The following is a 21,043-nucleotide window of genomic DNA, read 5'->3' on the forward strand; positions in this document are numbered from 1 at the left end:
GCTTTTTGAGTCGTCTTCTGACCATGATTATGGGACTGACTCCGCATCTGAGGCAGAGGAGGGAGTGAGAGATTCTGGCAGTGAGTTTTCTGTCCGAGAGGAATCTTCTGATGAGGAAACCACTCTGAGTGCAGATGAAGGGCCTGTTTTAGAGGAGGACACTGATGTGCCAATAGTGCAGCAGCCTGGGGCTGAAAGGCTTCCATTGGAAGACCTGACACCTGGGTTGCCCCAAACATGGAGCAGCCACAGTTGCCTGCCTTTACTGGTCTCCCAGGGTGTAGAGTAAATACGGAAAACGTTTTGCCTGTCAATTTCTTTGAGTTGTTTATGGACAATGTGTTTTTGTAAGAGATTGTTGAGCAGACTAATTTGTATGTGAAGCAGTATTTGAGGGATAACGCTGCCAGACTTAGGCCTCAGTCTAGAGCTACCCAGTGGATTCCCACAAATCTGGAAGAGATGAAAAAGTTCTTGGGTTTGACTTTTTTGATGGGGTTGATAAGGAAGCCGTCACTGGCTTCTTATTGGTCTTCTTGTCCCTTGATGGCAACGGCTATCTATCCTGAAACCATGACTCGTAATCGGTATTTGCTTCTTCTTCAGATGCTGCATTTTGTTGACAATGCTTTAGCCTTGCCACGAGATCACCTTGATTGTGACCGTCTATTTAAGATTAGGCCTGTCCTTGATCATTTTGTAGATCGGATTTCACAGGTATATGTTCCAGGCAAAGAAATAAGGGCCAGATGTAGCAATCTCCGAATTTGCGATTCAGAAATTGCGAGTCGGTGCGACCGCAATTTCCGAATCGCTAATTCGGATGCAGAACGGTGTCTCAGACACCGTCTGCGACTCGCTATGGGGTCGCAAAGACCCACCTCATTAATATTAATGAGGTGGGTCGCATTTTGCGACCCCATAGCGATTCCCTGCACTCACAGGGATGGTGGCCTGCTGGAGCCAGCAGACCTCCATGTCTGTGACTGCTTTTTAAATAAAGCAGTTTCTTTTTTTTGTATTGCAGCCCATTTTCCTTAAAGGAAAACGAGTTGCAATACAAAAAAATAACGAAACCATTTGGTTTTGTTTTTTCAGAGTAGGCAGTGGTCCATTGGACCACTGCCTGCTCTGAAAAAACCTTTTTTGGCAACATTCACAAAGGGGAATGGGTCCCTTCCTTTTTGCGAATGGGTTACCACCAGTGTGACACTGGTGGTAACTGTGAATTGCTTTGCGACCGCGTTCGCGGTCACAAAGCAATTTAGCATCGCGGTGCGAGTCGCAAATAGGAAGGGGACAACCCTTCCTATTTGCGAGTCGCATTCACATTTTGCGAGTCGTTACCGACTCGCAAAATGTGAATGAGCATCGCGATGCGCATTTTGCATGCCGCAAACTGCGATTTTCGCAGTTTGCGCCATGCAAAATGCTACCTACATCTGGCCCTAAGTGTGGATGAGTCTTTGGTCCTGTGCACGGGGCATTTGGTTTTTAAGCAGTACATTCCTAGCAAGAGGGCATGGTATGGAATTAAATTGTATATGCTGTCTGAAAGTAGTACAGGATATGTGTATGATTTCCATGTCTACACTGTTAGGGATTCCAGTATTGACCCAATCTCCCCCACTGCCCGGTTGTCCGCCCACTTTTGGAATTAATGAGAAAATTGTTTAGGAACTTGGTTGTCACCATTTGTATGTAGATAACTTCTACACTGGAGTTCAGTTGTTCAAGGAATTGCTCAGAGTGGACACTGTTGCTTGTGGCAGAATCCGCACTAACAGGAAAGGCTATCCAAGGGAGCTTGTCTGTAAAACAAACTTGAGAGGGGATAGTGCAGTGCCTTGCGGAATGATGAGCTGCTAGCTCTGAAATTTGTAGACAGGAGGAATGTGTACATGCTAACTACCATCCATGATGAGAGTACTTCACTTGTGGCTGTTTTGTTTGGGGTCAGGTTGCTGAAGTGCGCAAACCTGGGTTGCGCACGAAGCACATGGGTAGTGTTGATAGAGTAGATCAGAGGTTGGAACCCTACACCGCTGTTCGTAAGTCTTACGCTTGGTATAAAAAGTTGGCGATTCATTTGTTTAATCTAGAAACTTTAAATGCTTTTATTATGTTTAAGGATTGTTCTCCTGAGTCAAGGATGAAATTTGTTAAATTTCAGGAGTCAGTGATAGAGAGCCTTGTTGTGGTGGAACAGGCAAGAGTTCCTAGACTAGCTGTGGTAGAGGATGTGGCTAGATTGAAAGATTGCCACTTTCCTGATCAGATTCCTCCCACTCCCAAAAAAGACTTTCCGGCTAAGAAATGTAGAGCCTGTTCCCTAAGAGGTATCCGGAGGGAGACTCTGATTTACAGCCCTGATTGCCCTTCAGAGCCTGGGCTGTGTGTGGCCTGCTGTTTCAGGAGTTACCCCCACCAGAAAGAACTTGTGGGAAATACCGTGAGCATAAACTGCCTGTTTTATATTTTCATATGATCAGTTTTACGGTTGACATTACTGTCATGTATTTAGTTGGAGCTTTTGTGTTTGTAGTTTTGTACTTACTTATAATAATTAGTAAGTGGTTTCTTTGTTGTTTAAAAAAAAATTTATGGCGGTGTGCGTGGAGTGGCGCTTGGCTGGCGACGTAAATAGTGACTTGCTATTGGCCACTGCAACACACTGCCAACCAAATGCCAATCCAAACACTCCCATCAGCTGGTGTGATTTCTGCATCAGGCATGTGGGCTTATGAAAGTGATGGGCTCTTGAATGGCGCTGTCTGTTGATGCGAGTGGTGTAATCTGCTGGGCTGGCGGCATCAATGGTCTTGTGCATGTCATGTATGAAAGGTGTGTAAATGGACTGTAAAGCGGTTGGTGCCTTGACGCAGCTTTACAGCTCACGAGCTGTGAGTCATTGGTTCAGTTTTTTGGCCTTTCAGTTAGTAACATTGCATTTCATTTTTGTGAAATCTCTTGTTAATAAAATTTGATCTACTGAACCATTACTCACCCTTGTGCCAAATCCAACCAGAATGTGTGTAAAAAATGACAAAACCTGCTCTGCTGTAATCAGGCGTCGCAGCACACCTGTGACATGCTAGGTGTCTTGGGTGGGACCCCGATGATGAAGCATGCCACCAACTTGGTTGCTGGGTGAGGGGTCTTTTTAACATAACCTAAGTGCGTTTCTTTTCACAATTTTAGTGTTTGGAACATCACAGAAGTACGTGGACACATTAAAATGATCTATTACAAAACTACCTGTGTTGGGGGGGAGCACCTACGTTTTTGGTCCCAGGTGTGGCCTTCATCTAGGGAAACCTCCTAAACCCAGAAATGTTTGGAATCTAGACACCCGGAGGGGTCCAGGCATGTGTGGCTTGCGTGAACCCTTCAACATTTTCTTACCCAGACTCCTCTGAAAACCTCAAAATGTGCTTACAAAAGCTTATTTTCCTCACTTTTCTTTGTAGAATCACCGCTCCGGCACAAAATTCTTACCACCCTGCGTTGCCCTCAGTCTCCCAAGTAAAATGATACCTCACTTGTGTGGGTCCCCAAAGCAGTGACAGCCTAAAGATGTATAAAAGAAAAATATGTGCTTATCAATTTGCTGTGCTACCTCCTCAATCTCTACAGGTTTTTGGCCTTTTTCTGTTGCAGGCACCTGGGCCACCCACACAAGTGAGGTATCATTTTTATCAGCAGACCGAGGGGAACATTGGGTGGTAGGAAATTTGTACCGGCACAGAGATCTTACAAAGAAAAGTGTGGAAAATGTGATTAGTTTTTAGCTATATTTGAGGTTTCCAGAGGAATGTAGGTAAGAAAATGTTGGGGGATCCACGCAAGCCACACCTCCCTGGACCCCTCCTGGTGTCTAGTTTTCAAAAATGTCTGGGTTTGGTAGGTTTCCCTAGATGACCGCCGCACCTGAGACCAAACACGCAGGGGCCCACCCACCCCCCAAAAACAGGTAGTTTTGTAATAGATCATTTTGATGTGTCCACATTGTGTTTTGGGTCATTTCCTGTCGAGGCCACACAAGTGAGGTACCGTTTTTATCGTGAGACTTGGGGGAAGGAAATTTGTGGCTCCTCTTAGGTTCCAGAACTTTCCATCACCGAAATGTGAGGAAAAGGTGTTTTTTGTTGCCAAATTTTGAGGTTTGCAAAGGATTCTGGGTAACAGAACCTGGTGAGAGCCCCACAGGTTACCCTCATCCTGAATTTGTCTCGTTTTTAGAAATGTCCAGGTTTGGTAGGTTTTTCTAGGTGCCGGCTGAGCTAGAGGCCAAAATCCACAGCAAGGCACTTTGCAAAAAACAGGTCAGTTTTCTTTGGGAAAATGTGATGTGTCCATGTTGCGTTTCCTGTCGCAGGCATTAGGCCTACCCACACAAGTGAGGTACGATTTTTATCGGGGGATCTGGGGGAACACAGAATAGAAGAACAAGTGTTATTGCCCCTTGTCTTTTTCTACATTTTTTCCTTCCAAATGTAAGACAGTGTGTAAAAAAGACATCTATTTGAGAAATGCCCTGTAATTCACATGCTAGTATGGGGACCCTGGAATTCAGAGATGTGCAAATAACCACTGCTTCTCAACACCCTATTTAGTGCAGATTTTGGAAATACAAAGGTTTCCTTTATACCTATTTTTGACTCCTTATATTTTACCAAATAATTTGCTGTATACCCAGTACACATTGAAAAACCATTGCAAGGTGCACCTCATTTATTGGCTCTGGGTATCTAGAGTTCTTGATAAACCTACAAACCCAATATATCCCTGCAACCAGAGGAGTCCAGCAGATGTAACTGTATATTACCTTTGAAAATTTGATATGGCAGGAAAAAGTTACAGAATAAAACTTGGAGAGAAATGGCTGTTTTTTTTACCTCAGTTTCAATATTTTTTAATTTTAGCTGTTATTTTCTCTAGGAAAACCCCTAAGGATCTACACAAATGACCCCTTGCTGAATTCAGAAATGTATTTATTTCCAGTAATGTTTAGCTTTCCTGGATCCAGCATTGGTTTCACACCCATTGCTGTCACTAACTGGAAGGAGGCTAAAAGCACAAAAAATAGTAAGAATGGGGTATGTCCCAGCAAAATGCCAAAATTGTGTTGAAAAAATTGTTTTTCTGATTCAAGTCTGCCTGTTCCTGAAAGCTCTGAAGTTGCGATTTTAGCACCGCAAACCCTTTGTTGATGCAATTTTCAGGGGAAATCCACAAGCCTTCTTCTGCAGCCCTTTTTTCCCATTTTTTTTAAACGAAATTTTCGCAGTATTTTGGGTAATATATTGGTCTCCTCCAGGGAAACCCACAAACTCTGGGTACCTCTAGAATCCCTAGGATGTTGGAAAAAAGGACCAAATTTAGTGTGGGTAGTTTATACGGACAAAAAGTTATGAGGGCCTAAGCGCGAACTGCTTCAAATAGCCCAAAAAAGGCCTGGCACCTGAGGGGGAAAAGGCCTGGCAGCGAAGGGGTTAATGTTCCTAAGTATTATGCATGTACACTTTTACATCACAGCATGGGAGCACTTCATATGAGTCACAAGGGAACATATGTGAAGTGTCAAAAAGTAATTTATGGTGTGAATAATCCACACTTCTGCATCTTTCACTTCAGTCCATTAGACAAAGTAAATCTTTGAGTTTGGTAACTTTTTGTCAATTACAAATGTGAGGTTTCTCCCTCAGAAAAGAAGAGCCGTTGATGCACAACTCCTAGGTGCGGCTTTATTGTATTACATTAGGGTTATTTTTTCTTCTTCATTTCTGAAATGTTTGCATCTCTTGCTGTGCTGGCGTGAATCAGCACATATTTGCAACTTCCTGTCTGTTTACTTTCACCACTTAAAAAGCTGCTTTTGGAGGAAGAATGCAGCTCTCTGTCCTCCTATCTGATGCAATGGCAAGACGGATTTCCGTTGGTGAGAAGTTGCACAATAAAGAGCTGACTCCTCCCTGAGAGGGTTAGAAGGATGAAAATTAAGTTGAGCGTTTGCAGCTAAACCTTGAAGCTAAGAGATTATTCAGTTTACTTATCTAACATATCTCCCAGCTCCGGAAAGATAACTTGTAGTGTGGGGAAGTTTCCAACTTCACTTTCCTCAACAGGCGTTCACCAGGGCTAGGGGCACTTTTAAGCATGTTGTTTCTTCTAGATCTGCCTTCCGCATCTTCAGCCCGCTTCTCTAAGACCTGTACGCTCTCCGATAGAGTCTGCAAGGTGGAGTCCATTCTCTGAGTCTTCGGCTGGAGTTCCGCAATAGTCTGCTCCATCGCAGTCACTTTATCTGCAAGTTTGCAGTGATCAGCGTGCAGTAAGGTTAGGTCCACATTATCGATGGTGGTTTCGAGGGAGGTCCTGGTGCGCTCAGTTGCCTCCAGTACTGAGTCTAGCTTGGCCTCAAGCGACAAGGAGCGCTCTGAAGGGTCCAGGCCATGCGACCCCCTGTCTTATGCTGCAGATGTCGTGGATAGGCGTGAGGAATGGTACCATACTCATTTTAGGATTTGTGATGTGCTCTAAGATGATTTGATAAACCATGATTGAAAAAAAAAAAACGTTTTCTCTCATGATTTTCTCATAGATGTCATAGAAAGGTACTTCAGAAGCTAAGCTGAGAGCACATTTTCTGTAAGTTTGCACAGGTAAAAGGCATTGTCCTGAATTGGGCATTCTATCATCACTGACAGGAAGCAGGTGTTAAACTAGTTTATTCAGCCATTACGAAGAAAGCACATCTGTAGTGTGAGGAAAAACAGAAAAACGGTTGACAACAGCTGCCAACACATCAATGTACTATGGGTCAAACCAAAGGGTCGAGGAAGGGAGAGGAGGGGAAATGAAAAAACAATAGAGGAGGCAATGACAACATATACCACTGGCATATATATGAGCAATAAAATGCATTATTATAAGGATTTGCCTAAGAGCTAGAGCAGGTACCTTTGGAACTGGGGGACTAGGTTCGAGTTCTACCATCAGCACAACACACTATGATTCTGGGCAAATCACTTAATCTTCCTGTGTCTAGTAAAAAAAAGGCTTTGTGTAATCTAAGCTCATGAAAATTGCTTTAGTGCCTTTGGCCAAGTTCACGCTATATGACACTGCAAAAATAGGTGATGAGGGAAAAGATAAGTGTAAGCGTCAAACCAAAAACAGTTGTGTTGCTTGGATGCTTAAACCACAAGTGATAGGGACAAGAATTTAATAATTTGGGCTAAAAGTCAGCAAAACTATAAACTCGGAGGTCAGGTGAATTCTTAGGGGAATGTTTGTGTAAGAGAATCAGAGAAGGTTCAAGTTTGAGAACGCGCTTATTGTTGGACATATCACTGTATTGCATCCATGTTACAAATCCCTGCAATACACAACTGATACATTGTATTCTGATGCTCTGGGACACCAGAATACTTTATGCTGGTCTCACCCCAGTGCTTAATTTGAGGCGGTAGTTTCCAGTGCTCAGCACCAGCACTTTATTGTCAACATCAGCACTTATGACAGCCTGCCACATAGTGGCACCATTAGTCTAATTTTGTGATGAGCACAACCACAGTTGTTTAATATTTCAATATACATAAAAAATGACAAATACCTGCCAACCAAAGCCATAAGTATTGCTTGGGTAGTAGGTATTAGTAATTTTTAATGTATTTAAAAAATATGAATTGTCACACTTCACTTGCAGGAGTGTGATGGTTAATAGTTGTGTTGGTGCAGTCACTGACAGCACTGGCATGGGCAATGGGTGGTGCAAGCTGCAGTAGCCTTCTGACAAGGGCCCTGGCACCTATGTTTTTACAAATTAAGCACTTTTCACCGTTGAGCCTGTGCAATGCATGCCGACGCAAAAACCTCCGCTGGCTCTGGTCCCCTCCTGCTGGTACTCCGCCTGCTCCATTATCGGGACAGGGACACTATTCTTCTCTGTAAATCTCCGAAGCTAGCTGAGATAAAAGTGGACAATGCAAACGTCATGTTTTTTTCGGATTACACAGTGCCAGTACGTCACCTCTGAGGGCTGGAGGTGCGTGACTTGCTCCTCTTCCCGGCAGGGTTGCATGTGGTGGCAGACGGTGTCACGCATTTATTTGACACCCCGGAGACTGCCTGGGAATGGCTAGAACCAACTGGACTGCGGAAGGTCCTGAGGTCACCACTAGACAAAGAGGTGACCCACATCTCGCCCAGGGGCCGCCGCCGCCGCAGGAATGGCCTGTGGCTTCTTGCTGACCCTTAAAGCCCCACCCGACCTGGAGCAGATGATTGTGGAGTGCCACCAGGTAATAAAACAAGCTGTTACACTTGCAAAAACTGTGCAGCACTCCAGTACTGATGATGGAACACCCTAGTCCTTGGGCGATGAGAGCTCTATATCTACTTAGCCCTCCCGCCTAGACTCAACAGGGCTGCCAGAAGTAACACAGCAAGCGGCAGAAATGATCGTATAGTCTGGTTGTCTGGACTACCGCGCTTTGATGTCTGATTTACTGTGATATATAGCTCATGTTTCTCTAATTAACATACAATTCCTTTCAGATTCCTGTGTACTAGAAGCCACATATCATTCAGAGTCATGTGAGGGCTTTACTACCATGTAGGTTTTGTAATACTGGCTGTTGTCAGTGTAAGCGGAAACACTCCTGTGCTGGTGCCCATGACTTGTTGCTACTCAGGGTTGCTTTGGTTGTAATTGATACATCTCCCACTCTTCTTCACGAACACCTCCACGGTTCTCACTTAGTGAACCTTGTTTTTCTAAGTTTGGGCGGGCACTTGTTTTGTGTGCTGCTCTAGTGGTATTCTTTCAATCTTTTTGGTTTTATTAGACATGTTTTGCATGTTTATAGCTTTACGTTATACACAATTCATGGATATCCCCTCCACTTGTGATACACAAGGCTGGGACATGTGCAGTCCCTGCTTGTCAACCCTATAGTAGGCACTGTGACACACACTAAAGTAGTAACCTAGAATGTGCATAGTATCCATTCTCCTGCGTGCTGCTATCTATTCATGTCATTCCACACATTGAGCTGCTTCAGGAGACCCATTTGACACACCTAGAAGCTTCCGGGCTGCAGCGGCAATGGCGAGGGCAGATTTTTGCAACTGATTTCTCCTCCTATGCTCGAGGGGCATTCATCTGGGTCCTACCAGGGGTGCCCTTCATGGCGGAGGATGGGGTGACAGACTCGGAGGGCTGCTATGTATTAGTTAAGGGCAAGTTAGATGGCGTTCATTTGCTTCTAGTCGATATTTATGCTCCTGATAGCGATCCGGCATCCTTCCTGCGTACACTTTTGACAATGCTGTCCCATTGGAATGGATTCCCTTGGCTTCTGAGGGGAGATTTTAACAGTGTCTTAGATGTTGACCTGGACTGATCATTCCCATCCCTGCCCTGTGCAGCTGCTGCATACAGCACGCAGGAACTAAGGGATTGGCTGCAAAGCTGGCAACTTATGGATATATGGCGCTCTTGCAATGCTACTAATTGGGTGAATTCCTTTTATTCAGTGCCCCATCTTCTTCATGTCAGGATAGCCCAACTGTTGCAGACATTGAATACCAGGGACGCACCCATTCAGACAACAATCCCTGGTATCTGGTGCTCGCATTGGGATGCCTGGAGGCCTCCTATTCCCACCTGGTGCTTACAGCCTTCGGCATTAGAAGACCCATCATTCCAATCCTCTGTTGGCTCAACTATTGATACCTATTTTGATCCTAATACTGGAACTGTGGGTCTAAGATCCACAGAATAGGATGCATTTAAAGTAGCATTGTTTGGGCATCAGCTGGAACCTGCATTGCTGTCTAGATAAGAATATCTCCCACATCGAGAATATATTCCTACGTCTCGAAATCGAGATAGCATGTGACCCACACTAAAAATCCTCGCTGGCGGCTGTGCAGTGTGACCGCTTATCTCTCCTGGAGTGATTGTGCTGCCTCAACTATGCTGCCCATTCGGCCAGGACACACACTGCGACTGAGAAAGCTGGAGCTTTTCTTGCCTGGCTGATTCCGCAAGAACAGCCAAGCTGACCAATCAAAACACTGCGCTCTGCTGCAGGCAATCTGCTTTACACACAGCATGAGATAACACAGAGAACTGACCTGATCTTATACCTCATTATATCAATCTGCAACAGTTGCTACTCCAGAACATGTCACCTCCTACCTAACGACATGGTGCTTGCCTTGCATCACACAGGAGCAGAGCATGGAGCTAGACGAACCAATCACACTCTTTGAAATTCAAGAGGCCATGTGCGCCCTGGGGAGACACCAGGGCCTGATGGCCACTCAGCATAATTTTATGAAGCTTATGCCCTGTTGTTAGCCCCCCAACTACAAGTAATGTATGAGGAGGCTGCATGTTTGCCTGTCTTCATTTGCGAAGTGCTCCTCATTTTACTACTTAAGCCAGACAGATCCCAGAGAATTGGGGGCCTATCTGCAGATATCATTACTTAACTCTGACTATAAAATTCTGGCAAAAAGACTGGCAGATCGTCTGGTGCCTTAGGTACCCACTTCACAACAGAAAGGATCAGAGGGCTGTTAAAGGTCTAGCATACATGCCCCCACCTAACTATAACTAAAGGTAAGTGTGAGGTTCCTACAAAATACAAAAGCACTGCATGCAGTTCAAAACCCCACATGGGGTTGTAGCCCCTTGCAGGAGCAAGAGCCATGCTTCATCATTGGGCAGCTCCAGGTTGGGCCGGTGCCTGCAATGCCCAGTGGGACCCACTGGACTGCTCTTTGCCAGAGATCCTTTCTGGTTGCCAATGTGAATGGTGAGGTGCAGTAGTGGTGTGGAGTAGATTGGTGCAGGAAAGGTAGATAAAAAATTACTAGGAGAGATCCAAAATCAGTTAATTGCGTAGGAGCCCCTGTCATGATTAAAAGCAAGAGAGCGAGTCAGTAATGGGCGCAATGATCTTTCTAACTCCGGTGTATGAATGGAATAAGGTTCACATGTTTCTTGCCTATTTAATGTCCCACATAGATCATGGCATTTCTTCAGGACCAGAAACCTAACCTACTCTCAGGAGGGGGTTGTGTTGAATGGATATTCCTATGTAATGCACCCATTGCAAAATAAGTGTGTAGTGTCTACCTGTTCTGTAAATAGCTGACCAACTTGATCACTTAAAAAGTAAAAAGTTCAATCGAGTGGCAGAGGGAACTCCTCTTGTGTGTCTCGCTTGAGTCCCGCAGAGCGTCTTGCCAGAGACCTACCTGTCCTCTACCCTCGCCGGAGTCATACTTACCTTAAGTGCATCTGAACCAAAGTGGCTTTGTTCCAGGCCATACCAGTTCCCTAAACCTGCTTCAGACAGATGGTCCCACTTGGGATGCCTAGCCTTAGATCTGGAGAAGGCCTTTGACTCTCTGGAGTGGTCCTTTCTGTTTGTGGTTCTGCCAAAGTATGTTTTGGGAAACCACTTTTTACGTCTGGTGCGCCTATTATATACGTTACCTGTTACCAGGTTTAAGAGGGGATCCCTCATATCTGACCCCATTGACATTTGCAGGGGCCCTTGCCAGGGCTGCCTCCTTTCTCCTTTACTGTTCTCCTTAGCTATTGAGACCCTGGCGGCAGACCTGCTTGCACCAAGGGGGTGACTGGGGCATACTCCTAAGTGATGGCATTCACATTATTTCACTCTATGCAGATGATCTGCTCATTTATCTCTGTGACATCTCTTCAGTGCATGCCACATTAGCCTATACCCTCCATATATGCTGACCTTTCTGGCTTGGGGGTCGGTCCTGTCTTTTCCTGCTGAACCCTGCTACGCCTAATCCGCATCTCACTCTGGCTGGAATCCGCCTCACCTGGCAACACACAACATCCCGCTATCTGGGTGTCATGATATATCATTCACATGCAGATTTACTTGAAAGCATCGTCACACTAGCTATCACCTTGCTGCGGGCACAGATGACATTCTGGAAGTGGCTGCACTTGGCGGTGGCAGGCGCATAGCTTTGCTTAAAATGGTTGCCCTTCTTCGACTTCTGTATTATTTTGCAAGCCTACCGATGTATATCTCTCCCCATTCTTCCGAAACTTTGAGCACACCATTAGAGAATTCCTATGGAGTGCCTCCCACTGTTGAGTGCACTTTCCAAACTTTTCCAAGTTTTGGCCTCTGTTGAGGTCTTAGAGGTGCCAGACATCGAGGGTACCAGTAATAGTTCCCCCTTATACCTTATTTTTAAACCAAGTTCATGACACAGGGACTAAGTTCTGTAATGGCAGCTGCAACATTTGTCTTCATGTTGTGGCCAGCCAATCAGATCACTCTGTCCCACGGAAAGGTACAGATTCTGCAGGACCGAAACAACTGTTGGTTAAAAAAGCCTTCTCAGCAAATTAGATCTTTCTGTTTTTAAAACTTTTAGTACTGTGGGGAGAGTCCTGTGGCACCAACAGCCAGATATCACTGTAATTTAAATACTAATTTCTTGCTGTTGAATGGATTTACACCAAATAATGAAAAGCAGATCTAACTTTCTGATAAATTTGGTGTAATTTCGTTGAACTTTTCTGTATCGCTTCCCAAAATTTCAAACAGCGTTTTGGGGCCTCCTCTTTCCCTTTGTCCCCACTTGACAGATGACCCTAAAAGATTCTAGGAAGGAGCTGAGGTGGATGAACTTTTGTTTTGGAAAGTTTTATAAATATTCATCCTTGGTGCTAAAGTTATAGCAAAACAAAAAACACGCTTCTCATGGATACTGTGACTAAGGGCCTAACTAGGACTTGGCGGATGGGTTGGGTTTAGATTTTAGCGGATGGGATATCTGTCACCGTTATGACTGACTAACCCATCCGGCGAGTTCTAAATCAGGCCCTAAGACTAACGTATAAATACACAGTGGTGAAGTGTGTGTATGTGTGCGTGAAAGCATATCTGTCACGTTTGTGATCGTAACAAGGCTCTGTTAATAACTTTGGTGCCGTTTGACAAATCTTAACGAAATTTTCAAAACTAATACAACAGCCAGTTCAGCTGCTGTGGGGAAAACTTTGGGGTGGTCCGTCGAGTGGGACCGAGAAAAAGGGGGAGTCGCAGAACATCTTTTCCCCATCCATTTCCTCATAGGGTCTTCAGACATGACTACAGCCCGAACCGCTGAACGGAATTACACAAAATTTGTCAGGAAGCCAGTTCTTGGTGCGTAGTTTGTGCTTTTTCTTATCTGGTGTAAACCCAGTCAGTAGTTTTCCAGTTATTAAAGGAAAAAGAAATATAGATATCTGGGCAGAGCCTAAGCACAGATCTTATGGTGAGATCTGATTGGCTATCAGCACTTCAACCAGAAAGGGATGACAGCCATCTTGGGGCCAATATACATGACAGCACCCACTGAAATGCATTGTAGTGAATGGCAGGTTTTGAGAGTCACAAAAAGGAGAACATATAAAGGGTGATAACAGATTTTAGTTACAATATAAATCATTTATTGATGGTACCTTACTACTTTTATGTAGTGGTTTATGTAGTGATCTGGTGTATTCTAAGATGATTTCACCCCATGAAAAAAGCTTCTGCTGGGATTTCATGAATCATGTTAAGAGAAAAATGTTTTCTCACGATTTTCCCATAGAGGTTATCGGAGGTGCTCCAGAAGCTTAAGTGAGACCATATTTTCTGTAAATTCACACTATCTTACTCAGCAAATCTGACATTCTCAGTAAAACATGAACTTCCAACAGGAGCTGGCTGTCCATTGATGATTCCCTTGCATTCTACTGCAGCCTCCCAGAGTGTTCTAAAGAACAACTAGAGCGCTAACAGACTTACTTATGACAAAAGTGTGGCACACCTGAAGCCATCTTGATTGAATCAAACTGGTAAACCTTAAAACATTTAATTTAGAAAGGAACAAAAAGAGGGGGTTCATTTTGTCATAGAAATTATGGTTAGTGCTGTAGAAAGAAAAATTAGGACATGTTTTAAGTGAGTTCTCAAGTATATTCCTCTTCTATTTCATTAAAACATTCTGACAGGTAGACTAAAACATACACTTTCAACACCAGGAGAAGACTGCCAGTTAACTTCCTGGTGATCAGCAGCTTCAAGTGTGTGTTGTAATGAGAAACTAGAGTGCTAACATTTTGAATTTATGCCAAATGTTTGGCACATCTGAATGCCATCTTGATGGAGTCGAAGTGGAAAACTGTCAGCATTTTCTACTGAGGATACTGCAGTAAATGAGGAAATTAAGGAGCTTCAAAACAAATAAGTCTCCCAAGATGTCCACCAAAGAAAAAAGAGCCAAATGTAGCACAAATATCACCCACACAGTGCCCAAGTAGAGCCCAGAGACAAAAGTGTGCAAAACACTTAATTTGTCTTTTTGCAGTTTTATGCAGGGCAGACTTCACCTGAAAATATTGGAGTGCTTTACATGAGCATCAGACACATTACACAAGGACACATTTATTTTGTTTTAGGCATTGGGAGCTTAAGTGATTTGCCCAGAATCACAGGATGTCAAGATGATGCCAAAACTCAAACCTGGTTCCCCAGTTGCAAAGTGTGCAGCTCTGGTCGTACTGCCACATCCTCTCCTTTAAGTGTAACATATAATCAATTAATGAACTGGATAAAAAATGTAAAGATAGCGAATAATTTTAAAGTGCTTTGTTGCTATTTGAGAACTCAGAAATATGTGCTAATTTTAGTTTTTTAGAGCACTAACCATATTTCTATGGAAATAAGACCCTCTCATTTATATTATTTTTGAAGGAAATGCTTTAGGTAGTGATAGAGCGGAACGTGGTAACAATTTACCTGCGTTCGGACGCTCTTTAGGTCGATGAATCTTTTGACTAAGTGGGAACTCTCTGTACTCTTAATCGATCAATCACCTTATATTGCTCATCAATAACGAACATAAGCAACACCTTGAACGACATAACACTTAACAATTAATCCAGAATACATTTCGGCGAACCCTGACCTTTCAGCCAGGAATAACCACACCAGTTTATTGCAAAGTTAGTGAGTTTATTTCCCTATATTAACAAGGCTAGCACGATATAGATGTGTCTCAACACCAAATGATAAACATAAATGAACATTAATAGCTGTCCATATCGTCGGAACAAGTGTAATCTATGTAGCATTTGAATCACAAGGCATTCAATAGTGGCAATGCAAATCACTAATACGATAATCTGCAATGGGCTAATTGCGTACATTTAGTCAGCATAACAAGATCTCAAATTGCATCGTGCGGCATATGGAATCCTCGTCTAACCTCAAATTAGCATCAGCATGTGGGACTTCATGCAAAAACAATTTGGCAACATCAATTTAGAAAACTCCTAGCTAGGGTCCTTATCAAAATCAGCAGTTGGTTACCTAAAAGAAACACAATGCAATTTTACAATTTCCTTTCATAATTACCAATTCCGATCAGCAATCAATTAATTCTTCGTCTCACAGGTATCGTTTCTCGATCAGCATAGGGCCGGGACGAAAGGGGCAAAGGTGAACGGGGCAATTGCCTCTCGGCGGCAAGATAAGACTACTACTTCATGCAAAGGGGCAAATCAAAGTTAAAGTCTCTAGGGCAAGAATCATTAAGGTCTCTTTCTCTCGATTAGAGAAAGCATCAAAGTCTCTCAAAATGGCGTCGCAGCAAAGTGGGTCATAGTAGCTACGAAGTCAAAATGGCGGGATGTCCGAAGATAGAGAGAGCTTCCCTCTCGTGCACCTGGGTTTTATAGACAACAGTTCAAGTCCAGTAGGGTCTCCATTGGAGGGTTCATAGGTTAGCTTCAAATTGACCAATCAAAAGCGACAGTTCTCAAGCTTTTACTTAAGCATACATTATCCTTGGAGATGGGTACGCAAATTGCAACATTGTCTCTCGATTAGCTTACTCTCAGAGCCTCCATTGTCCGCACCTGCAAGTCGACCTTGAATTAAAGAGAAAATATGCCATGCTGGCACCAACTTTAAGATAAGCATGTGAACAGTCTCTGTGGAAAAGTACAGCTTCAAGCAGAAATACACGTTTAATAGCACAGTGGAAAAATACGAACATCTAAACCGTGAGACCAGACAACTAGGCCAAAGCCTCCGCTAAAGTAGTGCTAAGCTAAAGCATTTCAAATAAGCAAATCGTAGCACACGTTTATGATTATGTCGGATTAGTGCAATTCTAATACACCACGTTATATAAAGCACGCATATAAATGATGGCAAACTACTCTGAGGGCACATTTTGTCCCCGTACAATCTTCATTAATTCGGTTAATGTCACACACGATTATGTCAGCACTACGTTTATGCGTTAATAGATCAAAACCTTCATTTTCTGCTTCATCAATCCCTCCTCTGATGACTACTTGTCATCATACAAATTTAGCCCACAAATTTTATCCCATTAAAATTCTGTCAGCTCCCTTTTCCTTTTAGTTCCCCTAGTTTGCGCTTTATATTCTTCTGCCATTCTTTTCATTATTTTCTCCTCCTTTCTTCTTTTAATTCTTTCCATAATCATTATTATTCCCCTTTTTATTCCCCAAATTCCAAATACACAAATTATTACTATTAATATTCCTTCTATTATTTTCAATAATATTCCATTCCAAATTCCCCCAATCCAATGTCCCACTGAAGCAAGTCCCTTTCCAACCTTCTCCCACACTCCTGGTTCTTTCAGTTCTTTCAAATCTGTACTTTCTTTTGTTAGATTAGCAAGCATAGTTTTAATCTTCACACTATTATCAGGTATATAGGTGCAGCAGTGACGTGCACCAATCATTTTGCAAACGCCTCCATCCTTTGCTAAAAGAATGTCTAAAGCAAGCCTATTTTGAAGAGTCATAGCTCTTTCCGCTGCAAGTTCAGCATCCATCAGGATTATAGCACCTGAAAACTTTGTCAACATGTTATCCACTATAGTAGACAACTTCCTTATTTTGATGGAATTCAGCACAACTCCCAATGAAGGAATCATAGCTCCAAATATATCACCTACCACAGCAGCTGCGGTCTCTCTTTTCTGGATACGATGGGATCCAGGTGTCTTTTCAATCATCGATATGTCATCCAGTTGATAAACCTTTGGAAACACTATACCCAAATAACATCTTCCCCACCATCCCTTTGGAAGACGATAATAGGCATTATGCCCACAAATATAATACACCCCTGGAATGACAGGGTCAAGTCCGTCCATCATGAATGTCCATTTGGCCTTAAAAATAAACGTATGTTTGCATTCACTCGCTCCTACAAAAATATTATCATAGTAAGATTCACCTCGATATATACAAAATTTCCCTACATGCCAAGCATCTAAAGCAATTTTCCCTTGTGTCTTTATAGCAGCAAAGTCATAATTATCTACTGAAGTCCTCTTATGCAGTTCTTTTTCTAATTTCGCCTTCATTTGAGCCCTTCTATCATCTGTGCGATCTAAAAAGCTTATTTCTACAGCAGAGACGGAGCAAGTAAGGTTCTCCCTATGAGCATGAGCCGTTTCAAAAGGTTGCATTGGCTTGAAAAAGTCCCTCATAATTTTGTAATCCCAATATTTTGCAGTCTCGCTTAGCTGTGCTATTATAGGAACATAAGCAAAGGTAACATCATAATTTGAGAAAAAATACTGTATGTTAGATTGACCATAAAACCTAGACATTACTATACTACATGTAATCCCGTATGTAAGAGGCATGTGGTGATAAGTCACCCCTTCCTTTACTGATGTCGGTATCTGTGTACACACATAACAATCCTTCGCATCCATAGTCTCAACATACTCTGTTAATAAGCGATAGAAAACGTTATACGAAAGCTCTTTCTTATCATGCAAGAGCCTCTCATCCATTGCTAGTCTTTTCAATGGTGTTAGTTCAGTGACAGTAACAGGAACAATAGTAGAAGCAGCAATAGTCTCATTCTCACCCTTTCCATGCATTCCAAACACAATTGTCATTATTATTAGTACACATGTTAATACCAAGCTTATACAAACGTTTTTACAATACTTCTTTCTATTGTTTTGCATAGCGTACCCAGGCATGATCTGTATAGAATCAGAGAGCTAGAAGCACCTATAAATGAAACTACTTAGCAATTCAGTTACAAAGCTTGAACGAGCACAATGTTCACACCGTCTTCTTCAAAAGGCCAGTCACTTCTCGGTTAGCAGCATTTGTCTCAATTCGGTTTAGCAATGTCTCAGCTGGTTGTTTGTTTCACGTTAGATTGCAGCAAGCAATACCATTTACTACCGTTTCAATCAACAGAGTCTATGAAACTTTTCTTTTCTATTGGTATCTCTTCTTCTTCTTCGTTCTCGATGCTTAGAGATACAAACTCATCAGTCCAATCATCATTTACCGCATATGCCCATTCAGGACCGGAATACCTCTTGTTTGGTATCCTTTTCCTCTTCAATTTTGCTTCTCTCTTTGATTCTGCTTCGCTGGCACTCTCCTCCTTCGCCAAGTCCTTTTCCTCACTTGACGATTGTTCCACGACAGTCACTTCCTTTCTTTTCTCTTTCACTTTCGGCCTTCCTCCTTCGTTCAAACCTTCTTTACCCTTTTCTTTTATCGGTGATATACTTAGTCTTCTTTTTGCACCGTGTCCATTTGATGGACCTGCGATCTTTTCTGTAGAGGTTTGAGCTCTTTCGTTCTGTTCTTCTTGGTTCCCACCTTCAGGGGAATCAGTCACGTTTCCCTTTTCTTTTTCTATATCGTCTGTTTCTGGGAAAGCCCCCTTCTGCTCAGGCTCTCCTGCCTTCTCACTCTCTTCGAGCCCTTCGTCACCGTTACTTTCTTCAGGCTCTGTATCACTTTCAGCTGCTTCAGGTTCCTTGTCACCTTCAGCTGCTTCAGGCTTTTTGCTACCCTCAGCTGCTTCAGGCTCTTTGTCACCTGCAGCTTCGTCGTCGCTGTCTGAACTTTCTCCTTGGTCTTCCCCAAGTGAGTCGGACTCTTCGTTCTCCAATAATATCTCTTTTTCTCCTGCTGTTGCTTGTTCGCTTTCAGTTCGCTTTTGTTCTGTCCCAGCACTCGGCACCGTTTTATCAGGCACTGGTAGTTTCAGCGCTTCAACTTCCTCATCTGTGGGACACAGCACCTTCTTTGTATGACTGGCGTGAATCCAGTTGGGAACCCCCGCACACTTCACAGCGGTAGTTGTCGTCAGGATCACTTGGAAAGGGCCTTTCCAACGGGGTTCCAGACACGACTTCCTCACGTGCTTCTTTATCACGACCCAGTCACCTGCTTTCAGTGCGTGTCCTGGACCTTGGATCGGTGGCAAGGTGGTCGCTTCCACCTGGTGAGAGAAAGAGCGAACCACGTCAGCCAGACCTTTGCAGTAGTCTAACACCATATCATCTGTAATATTCAAAAGCATGTTTGCGGGAACTGCAGGAAGTCTCATAGCCCTGCCCATGAGAATTTCGTGCGGAGACAATCCAGTTTTTCTATCAGGAGTGTTTCTCATTGACATTAGCACTAAGGGCAATGCGTCAGGCCATTTCAAATTTGTTGATGCACATATTTTTGCCATTCTTGATTTCAGCGTACCATTCATCTGCTCCACCAGTCCTGATGCTTCAGGGCGATAGCTACAGTGCAGCTTTTGCTCAATGTTCAGTGCTTCGCAAAGTAACTTCATCACCTCGTTATTGAAGTGACTTCCCCTATCTGATTCTAAAGAGATCGGGAATCCGAAACGTGGTATCAACTCTCTCAACAATAGCTTTGCAACTGTAAGGCTGTCATTTCTACGTGTGGGGTATGCCTCAATCCAATGACTAAAAATACACACAACCACCAACACATATCTTAAACCTCCATGCACAGGCATCTCAATGAAGTCCATCTGCATACGACTAAAAGGACCGCTTGCCCTACCGATGTGGCTCGCGTTCACAACTGTTCCCTTTCCTGGGTTCATCTGTTGGCAAGTGACACATCGATGGCAAACTGCTTCTGCAGCTTGACGAAATCTGGGGTTAAACCAATCAGTTTTGAACAATCTTATCATGGCATCTCTCCCTAGGTGAGCTTGCCCATGATAGAACCGCGCAAGCTGTGATAAGAGACCATTTGGCAGAACAAATTTTCCCTCATGTGAAACCCATAGCTCGTCTTGTCTCTTTATACATTGTGATTTAATCCAAGAATCTCTTTCATCCTCCCTGACATTACTTTGTAGTGCTTTTAGTTCTTCTATTGTATCTACGACCTTCAAGGCAAATGCTTCAGCTGGTTCGAGTTCTGGTTCACTTATTGTATTCCAATCATCCCTTAGCAATATACAGTTCAAAGCGCAAAATCTTGCAACTTGATCTGCATAGGCATTTCCCAGAGACACATAATCCTGTCCTTTCGTGTGAGCACTGCACTTTACCACTGCAACTTCAGCTGGCACTTGAATGGCATGTAACAACTCCCTTATTCTCTCCCCATTTTTCACTGGGGATCCTGAAGAAGTCAGGAAACCTCTCTGTGACCACAGTTGTCCAAAGTCATGCACAATCCCAAACCCGTATTGGCTATCAGTGTAAATGGTGACCTTCATCAATGCAGACAATTGACATGCTCTAGTAAGGGCTACAAGTTCTGCTACTTGTGCAGAATAGACTCCTTGGAGCCATCCCGCTTCCAAGACCCCTGTCACAGTACATACAGCATATCCTGCTTTCAAAATTCCCACCCCATCTCTTAGACATGAACCATCAACAAAAAGAATTTGGTCATTTTCATCAAGTTTGGTATCCTTAATGTCCGGTCGGGGTTTTGTGCAAAATTCAGTCACCTGAAGGCAGTCATGCTCGACGTCTTCAGCGTTCTCAATTTCAGCATTTTCTCCAGGAAGCAAGGTAGCTGGGTTCAACGTGGTGCACCTTTTCAGCTGCACATTCGGTGAGCCCAGAATAGTCGTTTCATACCTTGTGAGTCTTGCTCCAGTCATGTGCTGCGTTCGGGATCGGGTCAAAAGTATCTCAA

General features: G+C 43.4%; 1 protein-coding gene across 1 annotated transcript in view; it reads left to right on the forward strand.

The window, feature by feature from the left end:
* The window catches only part of LOC138295386 (uncharacterized), a 153,027-nt gene that overhangs the window by 10,629 nt on the left and 121,355 nt on the right, over positions 1-21,043 (forward strand). The window lies entirely within an intron of this gene.

Source organism: Pleurodeles waltl, chromosome 5 (assembly GCF_031143425.1).
Source record: "Pleurodeles waltl isolate 20211129_DDA chromosome 5, aPleWal1.hap1.20221129, whole genome shotgun sequence".
NCBI classification, from domain to species: domain Eukaryota; kingdom Metazoa; phylum Chordata; class Amphibia; order Caudata; family Salamandridae; genus Pleurodeles; species Pleurodeles waltl.